Raw genomic sequence first — 19,043 nt, 5'->3', positions numbered from 1 at the left:
GAACTGTACCACCATGACTGGTAAAAACAGTAGCATTTTTATATACCAATAATGAACTTCCTGAAAAGACATTAAGAAAACAATCCCATTCATAATAGCTACACAAAAATATTTAGGAATAAACTTAATCATCATCCAAGATGTTGTCAGAACAAGACTCCATAAGACTCCCTTGTTTAAGTCCTATTCTTTTCTTTTTTTTTTTTCTTCCCTCTTTTCTTTCCCCTTTGGTGTTAACGTCCCTGGCTACATATCTTCCATATTGCAACTTGAACCTTCTGATTTTTTCAATATTATCTTAAAATAGATTACTAGGCATGAAATTACTGTGTGAAGAGGTATGAGAATTTTTCATTCAATAAGTTTCATTTCAGACAAGTGAGTTCCAGACCTCTTACATAATTATTATAACAAGCTATAGAAAAGTGTCTAAAGCAAAATTAAAATATATGATTGTTGGGGGCTATGCCATGCCGACTAAGCCAAGATGGCACCTGGCAACCAGCCAGAAGTTGTTTTGATCACATGGGCAGTGAGGAAGTCCATTAACATAGACACACCCAGGTGCTTTATCATTGGCCGTATTCAAATAAGTCCACTCACAATGTGTGCACATGTGTTCCCGAGTGCTCCTGCTCCTGCCTGTTTGACCTTTACCATGATTGGACAGCTAGCTCCTCGCCAGATCTTGGCTTAACTAGCCTCGGCCCTACCCTTAGCCTCCTGGAGGGGATATAAGCCAGCTCTCGTCCAGTGCCGGTGTTCTGGGTTCCTGAATCATCAATAAACTGCTTCAAATTCAAGAGTCTTGCTGCCCGTTTGTCTCCCATGCCAAATTGACTCCGCTGGATGGTGTCATATGATAGTATTCAATTTGGAAATGCCATTCTCATATACCACTGATTGGATTAAAACTTGGCCCACCACTCTGGAAAGTAATTCGACAATCAATGCCTTAAAGAGTTAAAATGTCCACTCCGAATAACCCAACAATTCCTCATTAGAGTTCCTTTCCCACATACAGTGAGCAAATAATGACAGCACTATTCATTTTATAATTGTTAAGTTGAAAGTTGGTAATAGACTGAATGCCCACCAACATGAGACTAGATGAATAAATTATTGCATATTCATACAAAATAATACTATGCAGCTGTGAAAATAAATGGACTACAATGCATATAAACATAGATGAATCTCACATTTTAATGAGTTTAAAAGAGTAAATTGAAGAAGCATTTACAAAGCATGCTATTTATATACTTTTTTTTTCAAAAGCAAAAACATTCTGTTTTTTATGGCAATTTATGAAAATTTAAAAAAAAGTGGAAAGTTACCTTTCAAAGTCATAATAGTGCTTATCTTTAGGGAGGTGAGAAGGAAAGAAAAGCAAATAGGGATGGAAGTTAAACAGGATGTTAGCTTTATTTGTAATGTTTTAATAAAAGTGATATGGCCATTATATTCCTTATTATGCACACACACACACACACACAGATACACACACATATATGGAGAGAGATGCAGAGGGGCAAAGAGAGAGAGACAGAAAAGGACACATCACAATATTAATATATTCACAGTACTATACTCTGGATTATGGATATATGTATGATTGCTTATTTTCTCATATATATTGTTATGTTTATTTTGTGTTTTAGAGGAGGAGGTATTGATGATTACTATCAAGAAAGTTATTCTTTTCTTCTAGTTGACTTGTATCCTTTTAATCACTCATTTATGCACAGATAAGCACATTCACACATGAAGGTCTTTCAGTAGGTGGAGAAATATTTCAACCAGTGTGGATGACAAATTATCTTTTCCTGGAGCTAAGACAGTCCATATGATAAAATCTGTTAAATATCTAGAAATATTCTGAGTGGTTTTCCATAGTGGAGAGCATGAGCAACTTCCTATTAAAGTCTTTGCAAACTGCTGGCCAAGGAATAAATGATACGTGTTACCTTGTACTTTGCAAGATATATTATGGTTTGGATCTTAAATGTCCTTCAAAAGCTCCTGTGTTGTAGGCTTGTTCTGAGCTGGTCGTGGGGCCCAAGTGAAAGAAGTAGGTCACTTGGTGCCTGGCCCCTGCCCTGCACCTCTGCTTCCTGGTTGTCATGAGATGAGCAGTTTTGCTCGGCCACACCCTCACTACCATGATATTCTGCCTCATCACAGGCTTAGAAACAAAAGTGACTATGGATTGGAACCTCTGAGGTCATGAGTCAAAATAAATTTTTCCTTCCTTAAGTCACAGTGGTAGAGAGCTGACTAACACAATATATATGAACAAAAGGATATCGTAGTGTTTACATTTGTGCTGAGAATCCCCTTTCCTGCTATGAATATGAATAAGCATTAAACTATCACCCAAAAAACAGAGGGATGCTGCCATAGGTTAATTGCATTTTAATCTACATGACCTTGACATTTTAACTCATCATTAATCACTGATGATGCGGAGATGTCATTTCAAACTGCACTGATGAACTTTTTAGAATATTGCTTGCTTTTGTACAAATACAAATTATGAAAATTTTCATGACTTTGAAGTAGGAAAAGCCATAATTGTGTGGGCAAAATACATTTTGAAGTTAATATTCACACAGGTAAAGAGCAATTAGAATATTAATCCATTGTGTTTCTGTTTAAGTAAGAGTTTCTCCCTTGATTGGATTTACTAGAACATGGAGATGTTCTTGCACAGATGGCTTCCCTGATGTCCATTTCTGCCATCCTAATCATTAGACCACACAATAGATTATCTAGCATATAACCAAGGAGCAACTACTTAATCATAATGCTATATAATATAAGTATTTATTTACCAAATTCTTATTTTTCATAATGAATTTTCTGAGTTTAATATGATTTTCAATATTTCCATCTAAATATTGTTTATTCCAGGACATCTCATTCTTTTTCAAATACTACTATGACTTTTCTGGTTGCTTTATAAAGGAGTGGTTTAAAAAAATACAACATCTCTTGATCTCTGATTAAATGACTTATTTCTTTAAATGACTGCCCTTAGAAGATCTGTTATCACCATGCCATTTTCAGTAATACTTGCTGAGCCCCATGCTAGTTGTTTTAAAATGTTAACTACTTAGAATTTTATAAGCACAACATTGGGGAATCCTATAGTTTAATATGATAAATTGAGGTCAGCCAGAGAGATGCTGTTACTTGAAATATAATGCATTTTTGCACATACTCTTATCTTGAATATCCAGATAATGTTTTTGAATGTCAATTGTAGTAGTGAAATATGTGTCTGAAAAACTCTATCATCTGATGCTGCATTGGTTTTGTGAAGGTTATGTTTTTTATGGAGCTGCATCAATCATGTTAAAATCAGTAAACAGAGATTTAAGCAAGAAATTTTTTAAAATTTAAACATGGTAAAGCTCAAATCTTTGTAGAACATAGGGCCAGTTTCATTCTTTTTAATTTTTTATTTGTTCTAATTAGCTGTACATGACAGTAGAATGCATTTATACATTTTGATAAATCATATATAAATGGAGTACAATCTTATTTTTCTGATTGTACATATTGCAGGATCATAGTGGTCATGCAGTCATATATGTACATGAGGTAATAGTGTCTGTTTCACTCTACTATCCTTCCTACCCTCATATCCCTCCCTTTACTCCCCTCCACCTAATCTAAAGTAACTCTATTCTTCTCTAGCCCTTCTTATTGTGAATTAGCATCTGCATATTAGAGAAAACATTTGACCTTTGGTTTTCTGGGTTTGGTTTATTTTGCTTAGCTTCATATTCTCTAATGCTCATCCATTTACCAGCAAATGCCATCATTTCATTCTTCTTTAAGGCTGAGAAATATTCTATTGTGTATGTGTGTGTGTGTGTGTGTGTGTGTGTGTGTGTGTGTGTGTTTGTGTGTGTATGTGTATATATATGTATGCCATATTTTCTTTATCCACTCATCTTTGAAGGGCATATAGGTTGGTTCCATAGTTTAGTTATTGTGAATTGAGTTGCTATAAACATTGATGTGGCTGTCACTGTAGTATGCTGATTTTAAGTGCTTTGAGTATAAACTGAGGAGTGGGATAACTGGGTCAAATGGTTGGTCCACTCCAATTTTTCAATTTCATTTTATTAAGAAAACATTAATGTTATTTTATGTTTCAATTTGTTTTATATTCCTTTAATTACATCTTATTTAGAATAAATTCACATGTAAAATACACTGCCTAGATGACCTTCTGTTTCCTTTATATTGAGAATTTATGTTTAAAAAGTGAAATCAAAGAAAACTTTGTAATGGACTTTAATTAAAAATAGGTTTTATATTTGTTGATTTCCTGATTATGATCTTTGAGTTCTTAAATTCTACATTAGTCTTCTTAGTTTGCAAAATAATGGATTATTTACTGGAAGAAACGTAAGGAAACATTGAGTAACTAGATCACAAATTTGTGCTATGATTTGAAAAAGATGTCCAAAATTCAGGATTTTGATTTTATGACTAAAGCAGATAGCTTGAGCAAATGCATGGAGGCTACAAATTGACAACCAAAACAACCAAGAGCGTAGTGTGATGTTATGGGTTAGGGTTAGGAACTGTCAGTAGCATACAAATATAAAACGTTTCCAGGGAGAAATAGTTTATCTTGGAATGCAAGTGCTTCCTGTCAAGACTTGAAACACAGTCAAGTGCCCTAATACAAATAAATTAAAGGAAACTCCCCAAAGGAGCTCTCACCTGTGAACACATTTTTGTTGGTGAAACTTGAAGATGTGGGCAGAGTTAGAAGGTATTAAAAGACTATATTCAACTTTCAAAGAACCCAAGCTCTCATGACATGATGTGCACTTGCTGCCATTTGGCAAGAGAATAAAAACAAAAGTGATTATTAAGGAAATAAAATAAATTGTAAGGTTTTCTTTGTTAACCACTGTGATATTGTTTTCTTTTAATACAGATTATTTTTTCCAAAGTCATTTTTCTCATCTCCACTTTGCAGGTACCCTATGACCTTGATCCACCTAATCAGAAAACAAAGATGGGTATATTTATGTCTTCTTTTTCCAAAAATGCTGAAACTTGGAATTTACACACTTATGATCTTGATGTTAATGCACAACAAAATCAAGAACAGTCTGTCAAACACATGACTTCCTAGCATTAATAACATGAAATTAGTAGCAGCCAAAATAATTTGAATAATATTAAGCCATGTTCATAATGCTGGACTAACAGACTGGTTAATTTGATGAAATGGAATATGTCTGTGGGTCTGTGCACGTGTATGTGTGTGCATATATCATGTTTGCTTAGTGTGAGCAATATATTTTTTAAAAAATTGTAGTTGTAGATGGACAGTATGCCTTTATTTTACTTGTTTTTTTTTTTTTTTTTTTTTATGTGGTGCTAAGGATGGAACCCAGTGCCTCACACGCGCTGGGCTAGGCAAGCACTCTGCCCCTGAGCTATAGCCCTGGTCCCTCGGTGTGAGCAATAAATTTGGTATTACTTCTTCATATACAAGAGGAAAAGAAAATAAAGCACACTAAATGACAGTAGAGTCAGGTGGATATATAACTGCTTAAATAAGCTAATCAACACTCATTCATTTGATTATTTAGGACTTAATGTTATACTGAGCACTGCAATTCAGAGGTGAATAAAACAAGGTCTCTGGTCTCAAGGAGTTTTCTTTCCTGTGGATGTGTGTATGCGTGTGCCTATGTGCATGCACATGTTTGTGTACATGTGCATGGTGGTTGTAATAGTGATATAGTGATGTACATGGGGCCTGGACTCAGGAGTAAATAAACCAGATTGAATTCCTAGGTTGACCATTTAGTAGCGATGCAACTTTGGATATGTTTCTTAACTTTTTTATGCCTTGGCTTTGATGTATTTTTTTATGCATGAATATTATTACTACTGGATCATGTGTTGCTTGTGGATTAAAGGACAGATGAGTAGCAGAGACTGCTCAATGTTCAATAAAATCTACCCCACCCTTCTTCAAGTCCATAGTTAAGACTTATTTTAACCAGCTACCCATCTAATTAGGCATGGCCATATGACTACGTTATCTCTGAACAAATAGAAGTAGAAGTGATACATGCAACTTCCAGATCCAGCCTGCATATACTTCCTTTGTGACCCTTTCTTTTACGGATTATTGTCTTTGTAGTAACTATGGGACCTTTGGCAGCCACTTATATCATGTCTGTAAAAGGCTGAATCTCTGACAGCCTGAGCCCCTAAATCACTCTGTGCTGTGCTGAGTATAGCATGTGTGTGCGCGTGTGTGTGCTCATGCTTTGTCATCGAGTAAGAATAGACACATACATAGACCTTTTCAATGCAGTATAGTATGTTCTGTAAAAGGGCCATGAGTATATGGAGAAGGGTTAAATAATTTAGTAGCGTCCTGAGGAGTAAATGCAAAAGAGAGACAAAGATAAGGGAAAGATTCCTACATAAGCGAGCTTAAGCTAAGACTTGAATACAAGTAGAAACTGACCAGGTAAAAAGGGGAAAAAATACATCCTAGACAGAGTAAAACTCATTCTTAAAGGAATAAAGACTTAAAATTACATGCTATATTCTGAAAACTTCTAGCGTTTTTAATCTATAGTATAAAATGGAATTCAAGTAATAAGAGAGCTGTAAGGGTACATGCAAGATCATTGAACACCTCTGATGTAAGTGCAAGAATTTTGACATTATTCTACAGTCCAGGTGAGACTCAAAGTTCATTTACAAATATTGATCCACCTGTACTCAAGTGGTCGATCCTATCTTTAGGAGTTTTATCTTTGACTTTGCTGAGATGAAAAAAATATGATATGCAAATTGACTAAAAGTAAGAGGTACTATACTGATAATATAAAGGATTCAAAATTATCTTTTCCAGCCAGAACATGTACATCTTATATTACAATATGAAGAGTCATCTTCTAAATACATGTTGAGAGTAATTCCTGTGAAAATGATGTGGATGTAACATTTGACCACAAGTATCATATGAGAAAATAGTATGACATAATTTATTTTAAAAGATCATAGCTTAATCGAATGGAACTATAAAACTTTAAATGTTAAAGCTTTAGTTGTTATAAGGCACTGCAACTATCTTCAAATATTTCAAAGCCTATCATGATGCCAGGGAATTACACTTGTGTAATATTCTAGACAATATAAGTAGATTCAATAAATGGAAATAACCATGTGGGTTTATTAGTTTCCTAGGGCTGCTGTCACAGTTTGGGGTGTACTTCCTCAAAATTCTGGCAGCTAGAAGTCCAAGATCAAGGTGTCAGTAAGTTGGTTTCTTCTGAAGTTTCTCTCCTTGGCTTGCAAATGCAGATGGTATAACGAGGTTGAAAGGGAATTTTTCTATTTGGAAGAAAGTTCAGGATAAGTTTTCCCCTTGATTTTATTTATATGGTGATAAATAATCAGTACACAACCAAAACAATTACACAACCAAACAATTCAAAGTCAAAATGTCCATTAAATAAAGCTGGGTAAATTGATCAGTATACATAACAAATGAGTAGACTCACAGTGCCCTAGATATTTTTACAGTACTTAATGATTTATGGAATACTTTCAATGTACATATTTTAATTTCACAATAACAAGAATTCAATGGTAAAGGAATTATTAGAATATCCAATTTTCAGATGTAAAGATTGAGAAAGAGAGATCAGAAAAATTGCCCCATATTTTTAGCAAATACCAAAGCTAAAATTCCTTTTCCTTCCTATTCATAAAACCTGGGCCTATGTGATCTCAGGCAAATGTGGCAGTGTATTGTGAGCCACAGGACATAAGTAATGCATCTTTTGCAAGCATCCTTCTTGATGACATTCAATTAAATCATTGTTTTCTAGATCAAGACAAGCATGGATACAGTATGAAGTGAAATTCAATCGCTACTTGAAATGTTAACATAAAAATAGATTTAAAAGGTTTTTGGTTCAGGACACGCTGATGTAGGAAATGTCCCAAGACACCCCTTGTTTATGGTACTTCTATGCCTTTAGGAAGTTTTAGCGGAAAGGTTTAAGAAACTCTCCCACAGGGTGCTGTCACCTTGCTGTGGAGGGACATTGGTCCTGCTTGAAGAAGTGATTTTCGTATGCAACTGATCATCCATCTAATAGAAACTGCTTATAAAAATACCCTGTACAGAAAGCAGTTGCTTCATTTACAGCTAATTAATCCATCAGAGAGAGCCTCAAGTAGTAATTACTTTCACTCCTCTCCAATCAACCTGGGCCAGATTTAAACCCCTGACCCTGAGAGAAGACTAATCTCAGACCTCTAGATATGTCTTTTATATTATCTTCTGACATGTTCAGAATAATGATAATCAATTAATGAAGAATATTCTTTTATTTTTAATCTAGCACCAGAAAACACAAATTAGGTTTGATGCCAAAGGGGTTGGGCTTAATTATGCTGAAAACTCTTTTAATTCTTGCAACAAACCAATTTCATCCTTCTGAAGTGAGTACTGTTTGTTGGATCTGAGATCTTGACAGGACTGTTTTGATGCTGGAGGTATTGTGATGTGGCTGAGTCCAAACAGCTACAGTAAATTGTGAAAACATTTTAATTATCAAATATTGTGAGCAACGGATATCACTGATTCTCAGCTCCTTCCAGAGTTTTACCCATACTAGAGATTTGGGACATTTGTGAGGATCACTAATGAGGAGAGATGGAAAACATGAGTACATATTGTTTAGGTGCATCAGGAAAAAATTTTAAAAGCCCTATATTTCATGTGACTCTTTTGACTCAGCTGTGTTAAAATTTTCCTCATGTTTTCTCAGTTATATCAATTTCAACTCTTCATAGTTCTTTTCCAGGACCTGAATTCTGTCAGGCCAAGCATAGGGTACTCAGCTGATTTCCATAAGGTCTGTTGTCAGTCTTCCTTCTATCTGTAGATTAAGTGAAAACCTTGTATGGATAGATGAGAGGATAAATGAGATTTTTTTTCCAAGGAGACCCTAAATATTTATGGGTTCATGGTCTTTCTAGAACAGTGGGTTTCAAACTTAAGCATGTCTCAAAATGACCTGGAGAACTTACCAACACACTCAGATTCCTGTGTCTGACCCTGAGATTTTCTAATTCAGTAGGTCTTCGTGGGGAAGTTAAAAATTCGCAGTTCTAACAAGTTCCTGATTACTCCTTGTGCTGCACATTCAGAGGTTTATACATTGAGAATCAATTCCTCAGAAACAGGTACTATTTTCAATTTCAGTCTGAGTGTTCTAAGATCTTCTCAGGAAGATGGAAAGTTTCACTTTTGACAGAACAAATACAGGCATCTCACAATAGAAATAGTATTTAACTTATCTCTTCAAGTTATCCAAAAGCCTCTGTCAGTACTTTACTATCTATAGTTAAGTAGTGTTCTCAGTCCTTTGAAATGGTGTTCCTGAATCTCTGTGCAATAAGACCTTTTGCTTCTGTTTTGCCTGGCAGAAAAGCCACCACTCGAAGAATTGGCCTTGTGCCTTTTCTTAGAAATGTCCACACACTTGCCCTTCCACAGATGTTTGTTTCTTTTTGTGGTGCTGGGGATGAAACTGAGAGTCTTGTGCATGCCAAGCAAGCACTGGACCACAGAGCTATACTTCCCCAGATGTGACACCAACCCTTTCCATCCCCAGATGTGACACTAGCCTAGTATGCATTTTATTTGGATAATGTATTTTTTTTCACAACTCATGCTGGCACTAAGATGCATATCCTCTTTTTTACACTTTCATCTTCATGGGATCCTGCTTCTCTTGATCTTTTAGCAATGATCCTGTTTCCTCTGTGTGTTTTAGTCAGTTTTTTTTTTTTTTTTTTTTCTGCTGTGACCAAAAGATCTGACAAGAACAATTTTACAAGAGGAAAAGTTTATTTGGAGCTCATGGTTTCAGAGGGCTCAGTCTATATGTGGCTGTCTCCATTGTTCTGGGCCTAAGGTGAGGCAGAACATCATGGTGAAAGACTGTGGCAGAAAGCAGCTCAGGACATGGCCACCATTCACCAGTGACAAAATGTAAGCCCCAAAAGGACATCCACAGTAACCTACTTCCTCCAGTCACACCCTGCCTGCCCATGGTTACCACCTAGTTAACCACTCAACTGATAATTGCACTGATTAAGTTAAGGCTCTCATAACCTGATCCTTTCACCTCTAAACTTTCTTGCATTGTTTTACTCATGAGCATTTGGGGGACACCTCATATCTAAATCATAACACTATGTTTGTTGTTGCCATACACAACACCAGACTCTATTGTCACTTTAGCGCATACTAACTGGAGTGTAAATACAGTATGATGATTATACACCTGATTTATAATGCTTAAACCACCTAGATTGAAATCCTATCCTTACCACTATGTTCCCTTGGGCATGTAATTGAGAATTTGTATCTCAGTTTCTCACTTGTAAAATGTGGATGACAATAATGCCTACATTTGTTCTTATGAGGTAAGAGGAATTAATTTGTTATTATTTTTAAATGGTTCCAGGTGATGCCTGGCATGCAGCAAGTATACAAGTACTTGTCAGACAAACTATAAATTATTAGTTTAGTTCTTCCTAGACCTTAGATAGGAAGTTATCCTTCAATATTTCAGAAAGGGCAATTTTATCCTCAATATTGCTCAGAAAACTCTTCATTCATCTTTCGTTGAAATCCTTTTTTCTTACTCCCTATTCCTCAATCCATTGCAGAATTGCTTCTGCCACTAAGCTCTCCACCTTTTCAAGGTCACCCTTGAACTTCCACCCTCAAATCTAAAGGCTTCTTTTCTCTCTCTCTTTTTCTTTAATGTATTTTTAACACTGCTAAATGATCTGTCTTTGCAAATGCTGTCCTGATTTACAGTCATCTTTTCTTTATACAATTTACAATATTCACTTTGCTTAAATAACCTTTTTATCATTAAAAAATTAACTTGTGCTTAAAATACACAAAAGAAACAAACCTGAAAAGCATAATAAAATATAAAGTCCTATAATTTGAAAATGAAAATCACATAGCATGTATTCACATGGACTTCTGAGATACACGTGCACCCAGACAAGTTAATCATTTTGTGCTTCGTTGTTAACAGGATTTCAGGATTTCTCCAGAAGGGAAGATATAACTATCAGGTGAAAGAAGATCAGAGGAGACTCTTAGTGGTGCAGATTAGGCTTATCTGCAAATTGTCCCACTCAGGCCCCAAACTTGTAACCACCCAGATTCAAAGAAAAGTCATATTTCTAATCGGGCCTATTCTACTTAAACACAAGTTCCATAGCAATGTTTTAGTACCAGCTCATAATCCTGGGGGGTTTCACCCCTTCAGACCCACCCCAATTGCCACATCGAAGTATCAATTCCCCCCAAATTATATTCTTTCTGAAAGGTGCTTTAATAAATGATTTTCTGAACTTCATTATGTTCCTTGTGATGTTATAGTATCCCATTTGTATCAATATCTAAGGAGTTACCTATCTGGTTTGCTTCTTTGTTTTGTTCAGATATTTTAATCATTTTATAACATAGTAATGTGCTGAAATATTTTCCAATGTCACTTAATATCATCCTACAACATTTTCAATGTATGAACAGTAACCCATGGTATCAGGGTGTCATAAATGATTTAAACACCCTCATAATATCTGCACTTATATTTTCCCATATCTTGGTACTATTCAAATATATTCTAGCACTTTTGTATATCTGTTAATATTTTCATATGCATTGGGTTATTTCCTTAGAAGGAATTCTTAGGAAAAAAATTTGAAAATTCACAGAATAAGAATACTTTAAGGGATCTAAGAGATACGTTTGTCCCATGCAAGTATTTAGGGGAAGATAATCCTGGGAGATGGACCAGGGATAAGTATGTGTTTGGTAGATTCCAGGAAGGAAACATACCCACATAAATGCAGTTACCTCATACTAGACAAAGGCACCATAAACATACAGTGGAGAAAAGATAGCTTCTTTTCTCCAAATGGTGCTGGGAAAACTGGAAATCCATATGTAGTAGAATGAAATTGAACTCCTATCTCTCACCCTGCACAAAACTCAACTCTAAGTGGATAAAAGACCTAGGAATTAGACCAGAGACCCTGTGCCTACTAGAAGAAAAAGTAGGCCCAAATCTCTATCATGTCGTCTTAGGAACCAACTTCCTCAATACAACTCCTAAAGCACAAGAAGTAAAATAAAGAATCAATAAATGAGATGGTAGCAAACTAAAAAGCTTCTTCACAGCAAAGGAAATAATCACACAAAGAGGGAGCCGATAGAATGGGAGAAAAATCTTTGTCACCAGCACCTCATATAGAGCATTAATCTCCACGATCTACAAAGAACTTCAAAAAACTTAACACACGCACACAAAAAAACAAATAACCCAATCAATAGATGGGCAGAGAAAGAGAGACGATGGAAAGTTGGGAGGGACAGAATTGTTTGCGTTTGTTTCTTATTTCCGAAATCCCACAGTGCTGGGGACTCGATCCCGGGACTCCAGCATGCGAGGCAGGCACTCTACAAGTTGGGATGGAGGAAGGAAGGACTGTATAGAGGGAAAAGAGGGGTGGGGGGGAAGGGAAAAAATAACAGAATGAATCAAACAACATTGACCTATGTAAATTTATGATTTTTAATTAAAATAAATAAATAAAATAAAATAAAATAGATGGGCAGAGAAAATGAACAAACCCTTCACAGAAGAAGTATGAATGGCCAACAAATACAGAAAAAAATGTTCAATATCTCTAGCAGTTAGAGAAATTCAAATTAAAACTACACTGAAATTCCATCTCACTCCAATCAGAATGGCAATTATCAAGAATACAAGTAACAATAAATGTTGGTGAGGGTGTAGGGAAAAGGGTACACTCATACATTGCTGTTGGGACTGCAAATTGGTGCAACCACTCTGGAAAGCAGTATGGAGATTCCTTAGAAAACTTGGAATGGAACCACCATTTGACCCAGCTATCCCACTCCTCACTTTATACTCGAAAGACTTAAATCAGCATACTACAGAGATACAGCCACATCAGTGTATATAGCAGCTCAACTCACAATAGCTAAACTATGGAACCAACCTGGATGCCCTTCAACAGATGAATGGATAAAGAAAATGTGATATATATACACAGTGGAATATTATTCAGCCATAAAGAAGAATGAAATTATAGCATTTGCTAGTAAATGGGTGGAACTGAATACTATCATGTCAAGTGAAATAATCCAGTCCCAAAAAACCAAAGGCCAAATGTCTTCTCTGATATGTAGCTGCTAACCCACAACAAGGGATGATGGGGTGGGGGAAAGAATAGTTCACTGGATTAGACAAAGGGTAATGAAGGGAATGTTGGGGTGGGGAATAGGAACAGGAAAGAGAATGAATCAGACATAGCTTTCCCATGTTCATATATGAATACACCATGGTGAAAGTCCCATCATGTACAACCACAAGAATGGGATCCTAATTAGAATAAGTTATACTTCATGTATATATAATATGTCAAAATACACTCCAGTGTCATATATATCTAAAAACAACAAATAAAAATAGAGAAGTGGTAAGAAATGAAATCATAAAAAATAGTAGTTTGCCAGATGATTGGCATATGGTGAAAGGTGTTGTTGCAGGCCTTTGTTAAAACATTAGTTTTGTTTCTGAAAGAGATAACCAATGATATGCCTTCAGCAGAGAATACAGACAATATGATATGTTTCAACAGAATCACTCTGTGTCGTATTGTGAAAAGACTGGAGAGACACAAGGGCAGATGATGCTCGGCTCTTTAGGAGACTATTCCAATAATCTAGTAGTGCTAACTTGGTACACAGTGATAACAATGTATTATAGACATCAAATTTTATTATCATTATCATTATTATTGTTATTTGATACTGGGGATTGAAGACACGGGTGCTTTATCACTGAGTTACATTCCCAGCCCTTTTTATTTTTGATTTGGGGACAGGGTCTCACTAAATTGCTGAGGCTGGCCTTGAACTTGTGATCATCCTGCCTCAGCTTCCTGACTTTCTACAATTATATGTATGTGCCACCACATCCAGCTAGACTTCAAATTTTAAATATGTTTTGTGGGTGAAACAATCAGGAGTTGTTCATTGAGTGACTGTAGGATGCTAAACAATGAAAAGACTCAGGAATGATTCAGCATCTTGATCAACTAGAAGGATGGAGATGCTATTTAATGAAATTGGAAGACTGGAGGTAGACATGGTTATTTAAGACAGAAATTCAGACCACTTAAGTGCTGGACAGAAAGGCCAAGAAAATGCCCACATACTGATAGTTGAGGATTGGCATGATAACTGTATAAAATGGTTAAAGGCAGAGAAACGTAACCTGTTTTGTTCACTTTTTCAGCATAAAAATCAGATTATTCCCTGGGTTATCATCATCTGCATGTTATCTCGGTTGGATCAGGAAGTAAACATGGTATCTTGGGCAAGTCACTTCATCTCTAGAGTTTCAGCTTCCTCCACTATGTAATGGGAAAATGGTGTCAATGTTATTTCGTTGCAGAAATTAAATAGTAACTATGTGTACTTTATGTGGTACATTACTTATGTTTCAACAAATAAATATTAATTGCTCCTTTATCCTCCTCAAATTATAAATCCCCGCTGAATAAAAAGTTTGCCTCTGTGGCCCTCACAAGATGCAAAACATTACCTACAGTAGGTTTATACTATTTGTTGATTTAAGTGGAATAAGTACTAAAAAAGCACATGTTTTTTTTACTTCCATAGTTGATAATCCATGACATGCACATAAATGTCATGAAAGGTTTACTTATTATTTGTACTAAATGTTCATATCATTTCTCTCTAGACAACCGGTTCTTTGGATGAAGCATACTTTGCTGAAAACCACTTTCACAACCTTTATTTTTAATGTTGCATTTCTAGGATAAGCACATTTGCATAGAACATTTTCTACATACTTCATTCCATTCCTGTATTAAAACTTTGGGACTCGTTGTCCTTTCTTCCTCAGACCTACGGAAAGGAGGAACATGAGGTTGCTACGTCTGGCAAGTCTGCTCTGTAAATTCGGTAGCAGTCACAATGCTGCGCATGTCTTCTGGTCTGCTGCCAGAAGAAGCAGCAGCCTCTGCTCTATGCCGTGTATCTGAGGTTACAGCTGCCTGAGCTGCACTGTGACAGTCAACATTTACATGGAGGTCTGTGGGGACCAAGAGGGTTAGCTGGGAACATATGAACTCTGTTCCTTCCCCTCCACCTCTAGCATCTAGCACCCATGAAAGAGAAGCAGCTTGAGGTTCTTCATGAGCTCTCCAAAGCTCTCTAGATAATTGCCTGACTCTTACTTTCCATTGCCTTAGAGACAGAAGAAATGGATTTTCTTGTGACTGGAAGCAGCCCAGATAATAGGGATCATGCTCCTTACATCATGAGTCTAAGTTGCCAGGATACACAGGCTTCAGGCGCTGTGTGAAGCTGAAACTTTCTCCACACATAGTTCAGATTGGTCTCAGTGATTGCTGTTGAAATACCCCAAGTGATAGCAGTTTTCTCTTGTTTACCATTTCAGCAATTGCACCCAATCACAGGGAGACATCTAATCAGCTAATTGACCAAATTCAGACAGGATGTCATGGAAATATTTCCAGGCAAATTGGTATTTATCTTCTATTTCAAGGTCTACAGGGCAGGAAATTCCAAAACCTTCTTCAACTTTTGCTAGAATTGAGTAAACTTCACCATTAAGAGATACTTCCTTATTTCCAACTTAGCTTCCTCAGTTTCTGGCTTGCTTTTTGTTCTCTTCCTTTTGGACTACACAAATCTTTGTTTTGCAAAAACTTTTTAAAATATACATTAAATTAATCCTGATGGCAATTTAGGTGTGCAACTGTGCTTTAAAAAAGCTATCTTTGTGGGGCTGGGGTTGTGGCTCAGTGGTAGAGCGATTGCCTAGCATGTGTGAAGCACTGGGTTTGATTCTCAGCACCGCATATAAATAAATAAAGGTTCATTGACAAATAAAAAAATATATTTAAAAAAAAGCCATCTTCGTGTCTTCTAAGCAAATCACTATTTAAAAATAGTCATCAAACATATCCAATAGAAACTCTGAAATGATTACCTTTGTGTATTCTAAACCTAGTTACAAAACTAAGTATAAAGTGCAACTGAGTCTGTGTTATTGGAATTAATGAAGTGAAAAATATATGTCTTTATGTATTTATTTTTGTCTTCACTTCTGAAAATGTTAAGTGGCTAAAAACTAAATTTAGGCTGTGGCTATTCAGTATTCAATACTAAGTCAGAATGTAATAAGTATAATTGTATGTGGAATAAATTGAATAAAATTAGCAAAAAGCAAATAATATAGTACATTCTGAAAAAAATAAGGATGAACATAAAGAAAATAAGCAATTAACTAGAAAAGAAAAATATTACAGATGAGGCCAGTCATTAAATGCAGATGAAATAGCCATGCAGATGAACATAAACACGAAAGAGTCATGGTTAAATTAAATGATAAATTATATATTAGGATTCTCATGGCTTGTTTCAATTTTGAAGCATATTTATAAAATTATAAGTGACTATAGTTTAGGACATTAGCAATTTAGTGTTAAACGTGTTTTTAAATTTTTTTGATGTATCATTTTGGTCAACATTTAAGTCAGTCTGTGTGGCCAAGTGATGATGAAAATCTAAAATGCTTGGCTTAAAATTATCACCTAGGGAATGTAAAGTTCATGGAAATGAGCAGGGTGCCATTCATTAGCATGTCAAAGATGCTTCTTCAACAGGATGCCATTAAATTATTGTGGTGATAATTGAGACACTAAAAAGAGACAGATGCTGGGCCTGTAGTTCCTAAGATCTTATAACCCATTAGCAATTAAATTTCAATGAGCTAACATAACTTCACTCTCACTAAATTAACAACTGGGAATATTCTTTTTGAAGCTGTCTTTTTCCAGGCGGGTTTTGACTGATTTTAAAGGCAAATTGGAATACCATAATGGTGCAGGAAACAGGAAACAGAACAACCAGGTATGGGGATGTGCCCTCTCTCAGAATTGGAATTTGGGTGACAGCCAATCAAATATGGGCAAGAATTGGCAGCCCAATTATATCAGAGTACTCTGATGGATAGTGCAGTTTTGAAGAACAATAATGGATAGATAGATAGAAGATCGGTTTCTAGAGGGAAGACCTGTGACTTTTCTCTCTGTAGGTGAGGAAGGTTACCTCAGAAACTAAATTGGTGACTCATGGGAAGAAAGGAAGGCAACATGAATCCAGTCTGACTGCTGTATGTTCATCAGCATAGATAAATCCATGCTTACAGTAAAAAATTAATCCAAATGTGTCACTAGCTTAATATAACAGAGATGGGTTTCCCATTCCCTCAAATGTCAATTTAGGTAAGATAATTCTTGGCGGGGGGCGGAGGGTACCAGGGATTGAACTCAGGGGCACTCAACCACTGAGCCACATCCCCAGTCCTATTTTGTATTTTATTTAGAGACAGGGTCTCACTGAGTTGCTTAGGGCCTTGCTTTATACTGAGGCTGGCTTTGAACTTGTGATCCTCCTGTCTCAGTCTCCCAAGCGGCTGGAATTACAGGCATGCGCCACTGCGCCTGGCTAGGTAAAATATTTTTTAAGGCCATTATTTTCATGGGATCCAGTGATGCAGGCCTATTTGACCTCATAGTGCTATCATCGTAACATATTGCTCGAGGTCTCCAGAACAGGGAAAGTGAGAATAGAGTGGGAGCTTGCAAGAAGTGTCCTTAATGGATATAGAACAGAGTATACATCACTTCCACTGACAGCCCATAGCCTAGAAAGAGCTACTTGACAACCCCATCTAACTACAATGAAGGTAAAAACTGTGGAGGTGCATACATATATTTGTAAGCCATAAATATCTTGGATCCAAGATATGATCTGAAATAGAGGAAGATACAAAGAGGCAAACACTGGCAAAAGTTAAGATATGATAAGATAGGCCATGTCAGAGTCTCATGGATTCAGACAATTAATCTCCAGGCCTAAGAAACACTTGGGGCTAAATTTACCCTTTTGGAAAGAAAGTGGTGAGGGATGAGGAACAGGGCCCAATTTCAGTAGTTTGATAACATGAGCTTGGCAAAGTTGTAGTGTAAGAAGTGTATAAACTCTAGAATCATATATACATTATATTATATCCTAGATTTATCCTTCCCTTGCAAGGATACCTGAGATTATGCAACTTCTCTGATGACGAATTTTCTTGTGTGCTGCTATATGCTGAATTAGGTCATCCTAAAATTCATAAGTTGAAGCCCATAATTTGAAATGCTTTTATACGTGATTCTACTTGGAAATGGGTGTTTAGATAATTATTAAAGGAGGGCACTAGGATAGGTTCTAATCCAATCTGACTGGTACAATTATAAGAAAAGGAGATTAGGACATAGATACACACAGTCTCCCAAAAAGAGAGAGCCTCAGAAGAAACAAACACTGACACCTTGATTTTGAACTTCCAGCCTCCAGGATGATGAGAAAATGCATTTCTGTTATTTGAGCCACACAGTTTGTGATACCTTGTTATGGCAATCCTGGCAGATTAATTCATGTATCAAATTGTAACACCAATAACCTGCCAAACATATTTACCTTTCTGTGAAAGCAAGTTAGTAAGTCATAAAATGTTATACCAAAGTTAAATGTTCTTGTTCTATGGTTTTCCTTTACACTGATTGTTCTTTAAAGATGACAATGTGATTTATGGTTGAATTTTCGGTGTCTCAGACAAGGCCTGGTCATGTACAGATGTTGCGAAATAGTCTGCAGGAGGAAGAAGGAAGGAAGGCAAGGAGGAAGGAAGGGAATGAAAAAAGCCATGCCCAAAATAATTTATTAACAGGGATACAAAGAGAATAAGTGATGAAAATTAAAACCCTTGTCAGCAAATTTAAGACACCCAGGAGAATGA

The 19,043-nt window shown here is 36.1% G+C and overlaps 1 long non-coding RNA gene across 1 annotated transcript in view; it reads right to left on the bottom strand.

The window, feature by feature from the left end:
• Positions 1 to 15,120, bottom strand: part of LOC306652011 — a 28,394-nt gene extending 13,274 nt beyond the window's left edge. The window contains exon 1 of the long non-coding RNA XR_013761290.1: positions 15,019 to 15,120. This is a non-coding gene — a long non-coding RNA (uncharacterized lncRNA). The remainder of the gene's footprint in view (positions 1 to 15,018) is intronic.
• Positions 15,121 to 19,043: the final 3,923 nt, after the last annotated feature.

Source organism: Sciurus vulgaris (genome assembly GCF_902686455.1).
Source record: "Sciurus vulgaris genome assembly, chromosome: X".
Classification (NCBI taxonomy): domain Eukaryota; kingdom Metazoa; phylum Chordata; class Mammalia; order Rodentia; family Sciuridae; genus Sciurus; species Sciurus vulgaris.
The sequence above is the reverse complement of the archived record's forward strand: the minus strand, read 5'-3'. Positions and strand labels throughout refer to the sequence as shown.